This window comes from Anas platyrhynchos, chromosome 33, assembly GCF_047663525.1.
Source record: "Anas platyrhynchos isolate ZD024472 breed Pekin duck chromosome 33, IASCAAS_PekinDuck_T2T, whole genome shotgun sequence".
Classification (NCBI taxonomy): domain Eukaryota; kingdom Metazoa; phylum Chordata; class Aves; order Anseriformes; family Anatidae; genus Anas; species Anas platyrhynchos.
The window spans coordinates 3,369,723-3,382,454 of record NC_092618.1 but is presented as its reverse complement, the minus strand read 5'-3'; positions in this window follow the sequence as shown (position 1 = coordinate 3,382,454).

Here is a 12,732-nt window from a genome sequence, read left to right as displayed (position 1 = left end):
TGTTCTCCAAAAACCATAATTTACACTTTTCCAACACGATGACCAACAAGAACCCAACCAAAACACAACGGAGACCCCAAAACACGTCAAAAACACCCCAAACAAGAACTGCATAAGACGAAAAAACAACAAAAACTAAGCAATTCACAAGAAAACCAACCGAAACTCACCTGATCTTCTCCAAAACCCACAATCCAGTCCCCTTTAACTTTATGACAATCGAGAATCTAACGAAACCAAACGGACACCCCAAAACACGTCAACAAAACCCCAAACAAAAACAGGATGAAACCCAAAAAGGAAAGAAAAACCCAAAAGCCAAAGATCCACCCCAAAAGTCCCTCTAAACCTACCCGATGTTCTCCAAAACCCACTATTTACTCTCTTTCACCATGATGACCAACATGAACCCAAATAAACCCAACGGAGACCACAAAACACGTCAAAAAAGAGCCCCAAAAAGAACAGGAACAACGCAAAAAACAGAAGAAAACCCCAAATACCATGAATCCACCCCTAAAGTCCCCATAAGCCTACGTGATGTTCTCCAAAACCCACAATTTACAATTTTTCACCATGATGACCAACAAGAACCCAACTAAAACACAACGGAGACCCCAAAACACGTCATAAACACCCCAAACAAGAACAGGATCAAACCCAAAAATGAAAGAAAAACCCAAAAGCCAAAGATCCACCCCAAAAGTCCCCCTAAACCTAACCGATGTTCTCCAAAACCCACAGTTTACACTTTTTCACCATGATGACCAACAAGAACCCAACTAAAATACAACGGAGACCCCAAAACACGTCAAAAACACCCCAAACAAGAACTGCATCAGAAGAAAAAAAATACAAAAACTAAGAAATTCCCACCAAAACCACCCGAAACTCACCTGATCTTCTCCAAAACCCACAATCCACTACCATTTACAATTACGAACAACGAGAACTCAACAAAAACCAACGGACACCCCAAAACACGTCAAAAACAACTCAAACAAGAACTGCATCAGAAGAAAAAACAACAACAACTATGAAATTCCTTCGAAAACCACCCGAAACTCACCTGATCTTCTCCAAAACCCACAATCCAATCCTATTTATATTTATTTCTAACGAGAACCAAACGAAACCCAACGGAGACCCCAAAACACGTCAAAAACACCCCAAACAAGAACAGGATCAAACCCAAAAATGAAAGAAAAACCCCAAAGCCAGACATCCACCCCAAAAGTCCCCCTAAACCTACCCGATGTTCTCCAAAACCCACAATTTACAATTTTTTAACCATGATGACAAACATGAACACAATTAAACCCAACGGAGACCCAAAAACCCATCAAAAAGAGCCCCCAAAAGAACAGGATCAACCCAAAAAACAGAAGAAATCCCCAAATACCATGAATCCACACCTAAAGTCCCCCTAAGCCTACCTGATGTTCTCCAAAAACCATAATTTACGCTTTTCCAACACGATGACCAACATGAACCCAACTAAAACACAACGGAGACCCAAAAACACGTCAAAAACACCCCAAACAAGAACTGCATCAGAAGAAAAAACAACAAAAACTAAGCAATTCCCACGAAAACCACCCGAAACTCACCTGATCTTCTCCAAAACCCACAATCCCTTCCCATTTATTTTTACGACCAACGAGAATCAAACGAAACCAAACGGAGACCCAAAAAAACATCAAAAACACCCCAACAAGAAAAAGATCACCCCAAAAACGAAAGAAAAACACAAAAGCCAAAGATCCACCCCAAAAGTCCCCCTAAACCTACCCGATGTTCTCCAAAACCCACAATTTACACTTTTTAAACATGATGACAAACATGAACACAATTAAACCCAACGGAGACCCCAAAACCCGTCAAAAGAGCCCCCAAAAAAACAGGATGAACACAAAAAACAGAAGAAAACCCCATATACCATGAATCCACCCCTAAAGTCCCCCTAAGCCTACCTGATGTTCTCCAAAAACCATAATTTACACTTTTCCAACACGATGACCAACAAGAACCCAACTAAAACACAACGGAGACCCAAAAACACGTCAAAAACATGCCAAACAAGAACTGTATCAGAAGAAAAAACAACAAAAACTAAGAAATTCCCACGAAAACCACCCGAAACTCACCTGATCTTCTCCAAAACCCACAATCCACTCCAATTTACCTTTACGAACAACGAGAACCTAACGAAACCTAATGGAGACACCAAAACACATAAAAAACGCCCCAAACAAGAAGAGGATCAAACCCAAAAACGAAAGAAAACACCCAAAGCCATAGATACACCCCAAAAGTCCCCCTAAACCTACCCGATGTTCTCCAAAACCCACAATTTACAATTTTTCACCATGATAACCAACAAGAACCCAACTAAAACAAAACGGAGACCCCAAAACGCATCAAAAAGAGCCCCAAAAAAACAGGATCAACCCAAAAAACAGAAGAAATCCCCATATACCATGAATCCACCCCTAAAGGCCCCATAAGCCTACCTGAAGTTCTCCAAAACCCAGTATTTACGCTTTTTCACCATGATGACCAACATGAACCCAAATAAAACCCAACGGAGACCCCAAAACACGTCAAAAACACCCCAAACAAGAAATGCATAAGACGAAAAAACATCAGAAACTAAGCAATTCACAAGAAAACCGCCCGAAACTCACCTGATCTTCTCCAAAAACCACAATCCCTTCCCATTTATCTTTACGACCAACGAGAATCAAACGAAACACAACGGAGACCCAAAAAACCATCAAAAACACCCCAAACAAGAACAAGATCAAACCCAAAAACGAAAGACAAACCAAAAGCCAAAGATCCACCCCAAAAGTCCCTCTAAACCTACCCGATGTTCTCCAAAACCCACAATTTACTCTTTTTCATCATGATGACCAACAGGAACCCAAACAAACCCAACAGGAACCACAAAACACGTCAAAAAGAGCCCCAAAAAGAACAGGAACAACGCAAAAAAAAAACAGAAGAAAACCCCAAATACCATGAATCCAACCCTAAAGACCCATAAGCCTACCTGAACTTCTCCAAAACCCAGTATTTACGCTTTTTCACCATGATGACCAACAAGAACCCAACTAAAACACAACGGACACCCCAAAACACGTCAAAAACACCCCAAACAAGAAATGCATAAGACGAAAATACAACAAAAACTAAGCAATTCACAAGAAAACCACCCGAAACTCACCTGATCTTCTCCAAAACCCACAATCCAGTCCCCTTTACCTTTATGACAAACGAGAACCTAACGAAACCAAACGGACACCCCAAAACACGTCATAAACACCCCAAACAAGAACAGGATGAAACCCAAAAAAGAAAGAAAAACCCAAAAGCCAAAGATCCACCCCAAAAGTCCCTCTAAACCTACCCAATGTTCTCCAAAACCCACTATTTACACTTTTTCACTATGATGACCAACAAGAACCCAACTAAAACACATCGGAGACCCCAAAACACGTCAGAAACACCCCAAACAAGAACAGGATCAAACCCAAAAATGAAAGAAAAACCCAAAAGCCAAAGATCCACCACAAAAGTCCCCCTAAACCTATCCGATGTTCTCCAAAACCCACAATTTACTCTTTTTCACCATGATGACCAACAGGAACCCAAACAAACTCAACGGGAACCACAAAACATGTCAAAAAGTGCCCCAAAAAGAACAGGAACAACGCAAAAAAAAAAAACAGAAGAAAACCCCAAATACCATGAATCCACCCCTAAAGACCCATAAGCCTACCTGAACTTCTCCAAAACCCAGTATTTACGCTTTTTCACCATGATGACCAACAAGAACCCAACTAAAACACAACGGAGACCCCAAAACACGTCAAAAACACCCCAAACAAGAACTGCATCAGAAGAAAAAACAACAAAAACTAAGCAATTCACAAGAAAACCAACCGAAACTCACCTGAGCTTCTCCAAAACCCACAATCCTGTCCCCTTTACCTTTATGACAAACGAGAACCTAACGAAACCAAACGGACACCCCAAAACACGTCAACAAAACCCCAAACAAGAACAGGATGAAACCCAAAAACGAAAGAAAAACCCAAAAGCCAAAGATCCACCCCAAAAGTCCCTCTAAACCTACCCGATGTTCTCCAAAACCCACTATTTACTTTTTTCACCATGATGACCAACATGAACCCAAATAAACCCAACGGAGACCACAAAACACGTCAAAAAAGAGCCCCAAAAAGAACAGGAACAACGCAAAAAACAGAAGAAAACCCCAAATACCATGAATCCAACCCTAAAGACCCATAAGCCTACCTGAACTTCTCCAAAACCCAGTATTTACGCTTTTTCACCATGATGACCAACAAGAACCCAACTAAAAGACAACGGAGACCCCAAAACACGTCATAAACACCCCAAACAAGAACAGGATCAAACCCAAAAATGAAAGAAAAACCCAAAAGCCAAAGATCCACCCCAAAAGTCCCCCTAAACCTACCCGATGTTCTCCAAAACCCACAATTTACACTTTTTCACCATGATGACCAACAAGAACCCAACTAAAATACAACGGAGACCCCAAAACACGTCAAAAACACCCCAAACAAGAACTGCATCAGAAGAAAAAAAATACAAAAACTAAGAAATTCCCACCAAAACCACCCGAAACTCACCTGATCTTCTCCAAAACCCACAATCCACTACCATTTACCATTACGAACAACGAGAACTCAACAAAACCCAACGGACACCCCAAAACACGTCAAAAACAACCCAAACAAGAACTGCATCAGAAGAAAAAACAACAACAACTATGAAATTCCTTCGAAAACCACCCGAAACTCACCTGAGCTTCTCCAAAACCCACAATCCAATCCCATTTATATTTATTTCTAACGAGAACCAAACGAAACCCAACGGAGACCCCAAAACACGTCAAAAACACCCCAAACAAGAACAGGATCAAACCCAAAAATGAAAGAAAAACCCCAAAGCCAGACATCCACCCCAAAAATCCCCCTAAACCTACCCGATGTTCTCCAAAACCCACAATTTACACTTTTTAACCATGATGACAAACGTGAACACAATTAAACCCAACGGAGACCCCAAAACGCGTCAAAAAGAGCCCCAAAAAGAACAGGATCAACCCAAAAAACAGAAGAAATCCCCATATACCATGAATCCACCCCTAAAGGCCCCATAAGCCTACCTGAGGCTCTCCAAAACCCAGTATTTACGCTTTTTCACCATGATGACCAACATGAACCCAAATAAAACCCAACGGAGACCCCAAAACACGTCAAAAACACCCCAAACAAGAAATGCATAAGACGAAAAAACATCAGAAACTAAGCAATTCACAAGAAAACCACCCGAAACTCACCTGTTCTTCTCCAAAACCCACAATCCCTTCCCATTTATCTTTACGACCAACGAGAATCAAACGAAACCCAACGGAGACCCAAAAAACCATCAAAACCACCCCAAACAAGAACAAGATCACCCCCTAAAAATGAAAGAAAAACCCAAAAGCCAAAGATCCACGCCAAAAGTCCCTCTAAACCTACCCGATGTTCTCCAAAACCCACAATTTACTCTTTTTCACCATGATGACCAACAGGAACCCAAACAAACCCAACGGGAACCACAAAGCACGTCAAAAAGAGCCCCAAAAAGAACAGGAACAACGCAAAAAAAAAACAGAAGAAAACCCCAAATACCATGAATCCACCCCTAAAGACCCATAAGCCTACCTGAACTTCTCCAAAACCCAGTATTTACGCTTTTTCACCATGATGACCAACAAGAACCCAACTAAAACACAACGGAGACCCCAAAACACGTCAAAAACACCCCAAACAAGAACTGCATCAGAAGAAAAAACAACAAAAACTAAGCAATTCACAAGAAAACCAACCGAAACTCACCTGATCTTCTCCAAAACCCACAATCCTGTCCTCTTTAACTTTATGACAAACGAGAACCTAACGAAACCCAACGGACACACCAAAACACGTCAGAAACACCTGAAACAAGAACAGGATCAAACCCAAAAATGAAAGAAAAACCCAAAAGCCAAAGATCCACCCCAAAAGTACCCCTAAACCTACCCGATGTTCTCCAAAACCCACAATTTAAACTTTCTCACCACGACAACCAACATGAACCCAACTAAAACTCAACGGAGACCCCAAAACACGTCAAAAAGAGCCCCAAAAAGAACAGGATCACACCCAAGACTGAAAGAAATTCACCAAAAAACATAGATCCACCCCAAAAGCACCCTAAACCTACCTGATATTCTCCAAAAACCACAATTTAGAATTTTCCAACACGATGACCAACATGAACCCAACTAAAACCAAACAGAGACCCAAAAACACGTCAAAAACACCTCAAAGAAGAACTGCATCAGAAGAAAAAACAACAAAAACTAAGAAATTCCCACAAAAACAACGCGAAAGTCACCTGATCTTCTCCAAAACGTACAATCCACACCCATTTATATTTATTTCTAACGAGAATCAAACGAAACCAAACGGAGACCCAAAAACACGTCAAAAACACCCCAAACAAGAACTGCATCAGAAGAAAAAACATCAGAAACTAAGCAATTCACAAGAAAACCACCCGAATCTCACCTGATCTTCTCCAAAACCCACAATCCACAACCATTTATATTTACGACTAACGAGAACCCAAGGAAAACCCAACGGAGACCCTAAAAACGTCAACAACTACTCAAACAAGAAGAGGATCAAACCCAAAAACGAAAGAAAAACCCAAAAGCCAAAGATCCACCCCAAAGGTCCCCCTAAACCTACTCGATGTTCTCCAAAACCCAAAATTTACACTTTTTCAACATGATGACCAACATGAACCCAAATAAACCCAACGGAGACCACAAAACACGTCAAAAAGAGCCCCAAAAAGAAGAGGAACAATGCAAAAAACAGAAGAAAATCCCAAATACCATGAAACCACCCCTAAAGTCCCCATAAGCCTACCTGAAATTCTCCAAAACCCACAATATACACTTTTTCACCATGATGACCAACAAGAACCCAAATAAAACACAACGGAGACCCCAAAACACGTCAAAAAACAAAACAAACAAGAACTGCATCAGAAGAAAAAACAACAAAAACTAAGAAATTCCCACCAAAACCACCCGAAACTCACCTGATCTTCTCCAAAACCCACAATCCACAACCATTTATATTTACGACTAACGAGAACCCAAGGAAAACCCAACGGAGAACCTAAACACGTCAAAAACTACTCAAACAAGAAGAGGATCAAACCCAAAAACGAAAGAAAAACCCAAAAGCAAAAGATCCACCCCAAAGGTCCCCCTAAACCTACTCGATGTTCTCCAAAACCCAAAATTTACACTTTTTCAACATGATGACCAACATGAACCCAAATAAACCCAACGGAGACCACAAAACACGTCAAAAAGAGCCCCAAAAAGAAGAGGAACAATGCAAAAAACAGAAGAAAATCCCAAATACCATGAAACCACCCCTAAAGTCCCCATAAGCCTACCTGAAATTCTCCAAAACCCACAATATACACTTTTTCACCATGATGACCAACAAGAACCCAACTAAAACCCAACGGAGACCCCAAAACACGTCAAAAACACCCCAAACAAGAACTGCATCAGAAGAAAAAACAACAACAACTAAGCAATTCCCACGAAAACCACCCAAAACTCACCTGATCTTCTCCAAAACCCACAATCCACTACCATTTATATTTACGACTAACGAGAAACCAACGAAAACACAACGGAGACCCCAAAACATGTCAACAAAACCCCAAACAAGAACAGGATCATCCCAAAAACGAAAGAAAAACCCAAAAGCCAAAGACCCACCCCAAAAGTCCCTCTAAACCTACCCGATGTTCTCCAAAACCCACAATTTACACTTTTTCACCATGATGAACAACATGAACCCAAATAAACCGAACGGAGACCACAAAACACGTCAAAAAGAGCACCAAAAAGAACAGGAACAACGCAAAAAAAACAGAAGAAAACCCCAAACACCATGAATCCATCCCTAAAGTCCCCCTAAGCCTACCTGAAGTTCTCCAAAACCCACAATTTACACTTTTTCACCATGATGACCAACAAGAACCCAACTAAAACAAAAAGGAGACCCCAAAACACGTCATAAACACCCCAAACAAGAACAGGATCAAACCCAAAAATGAAAGAAAAACCCAAAAGCCAAAGATCCACCACAAAAGTCCCCCTAAACCTACCCGATGTTCTCCAAAACCCACAATTTACTCTTTTTCACCATGATGACCAACAGGAACCCAAACAAACCCAACGGGAACCACAAAAAAACGCAAAAAGAGCCCCAGAAAGAACAGGAAAAACGCAAAAAAAAACAGAAGAAAACCCCAAATACCATGAATCCACCCCTAAAGTCCCCCTAAGCCTACCTGAACTTCTCCAAAACCCACAATTTACACTTTTTCACCATGATGACAAACATGAACCCAAATAAACCGAAAGGAGACCCCAAAACACGTCAAAAAGAGTCCCAAAATGAAAAGGATCAACCCAAAAAACAGAAGAAAATCCCATATACCATCAATCCACCCCTAAAGTCCCCCTAAGCCTACCTGATGTTCTCCAAAAACCATAATTTACACTTTTCCAACACGATGACCAACAAGAACCCAACTAAAACACAACGGAGACCCCAAAACACGTCAAAAACACCCCAAACAAGAACTGCATCAGAAGAAAAAACAACAAAAACTAAGAAATTCCCACGAAAACAACCCGAAACTCACCTGATCTTCTCCAAAACCCACAATCCACTCCAATTTAACTTTACGAAAAACGAGAACCTAACGAAACCCAATGGAGACACCAAAACACATAAAAAACGCCCCAAACAAGAAGAGGATCAAACCCAAAAACGAAAGAAAACACCCAAAGCCATAGATCCACCCCAAAAGTCCCTCTAAACCTACCCGATGTTCTCCAAAACCCACAATTTACTCTTTTTCACCATGATGACCATCCAGAACCCAACTAAAACAAAACGGAGACCCCAAAACGCGTCAAAAAGAGCCCCAAAAAGAACAGGATCAACCCAAAAAACAGAAGAAATCCCCATATACCATGAATCCACCCCTAAAGGCCCCATAAGCCTACCTGAAGTTCTCCAAAACCCAGTATTTACGCTTTTTCACCATGATGACCAACATGAACCCAAATAAAACCCAACGGAGACCCCAAAACACGTCAAAAACACGCCAAACAAAAACTGCATCAGAAGAAAAAACAACAAAAACTAAGAAATTCCTACGAAAAACACACGAAACTCACCTGATATTCTCCAAAACCCACTATCCCTTCCCATTTAGCTTTACGACCAACGAGAACAAAACGAAACACAACGGAGATCCAAAAACACGTCAAAAACAACCCAAACAAGAACAGGATCATCCCAAAAACGAAAGAAAAACCCAAAAGCCAAAGATCCACCCCAAAAGTCCCCCTAAACCTACCCGATGTTCTCCAAAACCCACAATTTACACTTTTTCACCATGATGACCAACAGGAACCCAAACAAACCCAACGGGAACCACAAAACACGTCAAAAAGAGCCCCAAAAAGAACAGGAACAACGCAAAAAACAGAAGAAAATCCCAAACACCATGAATCCACACCTAATGTCCCCCTAAGCCTACCTGAAGTTCTCCAAAACCCACAATTTACAATTTTTCACCATGATGACCAACAAGAACCCAACTAAAACAAAACGAAGACCCCAAAACACGTCATAAACACCCCAAACAAGAACAGGATCAAACCCAAAAATGAAAGAAAAACCCAAAAGCCAAAGATCCACCCCAAAAGTCCCCCTAAACCTACCCGATGTTCTCCAAAACCCACAATTTACACTTTTTCACCATGATGACCAACAGGAACCCAAACAAACCCAACGGGAACCACAAAAAAAGGCAAAAAGAGCCCCAGAAAGAACAGGAAAAACGCAAAAAAAAACAGAAGAAAACCCCAAATACCATGAATCCACCCCTAAAGTCCCCCTAAGCCTACCTGAACTTCTCCAAAACCCACAATTTACGCTTTTTCACCATGATGACCAACAAGAACCCACCTAAAACACAACGAAGACCCTAAAACACGTCAAAAACACCCCAAACAGGAACTGCATCAGAAGAAAAAACAACAACAACTATGAAATTCCTTCGAAAACCACCCGAAACTCACCTGATCTTCTCCAAAACCCACAATCCAATCCCATTTATATTTATTTCTAACGAGAACCAAACGAAACCAAACGGACACCCCAAAACACGTCAACAAAATCCCAAACAAGAACAGGATGAAACCCAAAAACGAAAGAAAAACCCAAAAGCCAAAGATCCACCCAAAAGTCCCCCTAAACCTACCCGATGTTCTCCAAAACCCACAATTTACACTTTTTCACCATGATGACAAATATGAACCCAATTAAACACAACGGAGACCCCAAAACACGTCAAAAACACCCTAAACAAGAACTGCATCAGAAGAAAAAACAACAAAAACTAAGCAATTCACACGAAAATCACCCGAAACTCACCTGATCTTCTCCAAAACCCACAAGCCACTCCCCTTTACCTTTACGAACAACGAGAACCTAACGAAACCCAATGGAGATACCAAACCACATAAATAACACCCCAAACAAGATCAGGATCAAACCCAAAAACGAAAGAAAACCCCAAAAGGCATAGATACACCTCAAAAGTCCCCCTAAACCTACCCGATGTTCTCCAAAACCTACAATTTACGCTTTTTCACCATGACGACCAACATGAACCCAAATAAACAAATTGGAGTCCACAAAACACGTCAAAAAGAGCCCCAAAAAGAACAGGAACAACGCAAAAAACAGAAGAAAATCCCAAATACCATGAATCCATCCCTAAAGTCCCCCTAAGCCTACCTGAAGTTCTCCTAAACCAACAATTTACACTTTTCCAACACGATGACCACGGAAAATCCAACCAAACCCAATGGAGAACCCAAATCACGTCAAAAATACTCCAAACAATAAAAGGATCACCCCCAAACAAGAAAGAAAAACCCAAAAGCCATAGATCCACCCCTAAAGGCCCCATAAGCCTACCTGAAGTTCTCCAAAACCCAGTATTTACGCTTTTTCACCATGATGACCAACATGAACCCAAATAAAACCCAACGGAGACCCCAAAACACGTCAAAAACACCCCAAACCAGAAATGCATAAGACGAAAAAACAACAAAAACTAAGAAATTCCCACGAAAACCACACGAAACTCACCTGATCTTCTCCAAAACCCACAATCCAGTCCCATTTACCATTACGAACAACGAGAACTCAACAAAACCCAACGGACACCCCAAAACACGTCAAAAACAACCCAAACAAGAACTGCATCAGAAAAAAAACCACAACAACTATGAAATTCCTTCGAAAACCACCCGAAACTCACCTGATCTTCTCCAAAACCCACAATCCAATCCCATTTATATTTATTTCTAACGAGAACCAAACGAAACCCAACGGAGACCCCAAAACACGTCAAAAACACCCCAAACAAGAACAGGATCAAACCCAAAAATGAAAGAAAAACCCCAAAGCCAGACAACCACCCCAAAAGTCCCCCTAAACCTACCCGATGTTCTCCAAAACCCAAAATTTACACTTTTTAACCATGATGACAAATATGAACACAATTAAACCCAACGGAGACCCCAAAACCCGTCAAAAAGAGCCCCCAAAAGAACAGGATCAACCCAAAAAACAGAAGAAAATCCCATATACCATGAATCCACCCCTAAAGTCCCCCTAAGCCTACCTGATGTTCTCCAAAACCCACAATTTACGCTTTTTCACCATGATGACCAACAAGAACCCACCTAAAACACAACGGAGACACCAAAACAAGTAAAAACACGCCAAACAAGAACTGCATCAGAAGAAAAAACAACAAAAACTAAGAAATTCCCACGAAAACAACCCGAAACTCACCTGATCTTCTCCAAAACCCACAATCCACTCCAATTTAACTTTACGAACAACGAGAACCTAACGAAACCCAATGGAGACACCAAAACACATAAAAAACGCCCCAAACAAGAAGAGGATCAAACCCAAAAACGAAAGAAAACACCCAAAGCCATAGATACACCCCAAAAGTCCCCCTAAACCTACCCGATGTTCTCCAAAACCCACAATTTACTCTTTTTCACCATGATGACCAACATGAACCCAACTAAAACAAAACGGAGACCCCAAAACGCGTCAAAAAGAGCCCCAAAAAGAACAGGATCAACCCAAAAAACAGAAGAAATCCCCATATACCATGAATCCACCCCTAAAGGCCCCATAAGCCTACCTGAAGTTCTCCAAAACCCAGTATTTACGCTTTTTCACCATGATGACCAACATGAACCCAAATAAAACCCAACGGAGACCCCAAAACACGTCAAAAACACCACAAACAAGAAATGCATAAGACGAAAAAACAACAAAAACTAAGCAATTCCCACCAAAACCACCCGAAACTCACCTGATCTTCTCCAAAACCAACAATCCACTCCAATTTAACTTTACGACCAACGAGAATCAAACGAAACCCAACGGAGACCCAAAAAACCATCAAAAACACCACAAACGAGAACAAGATCAAACC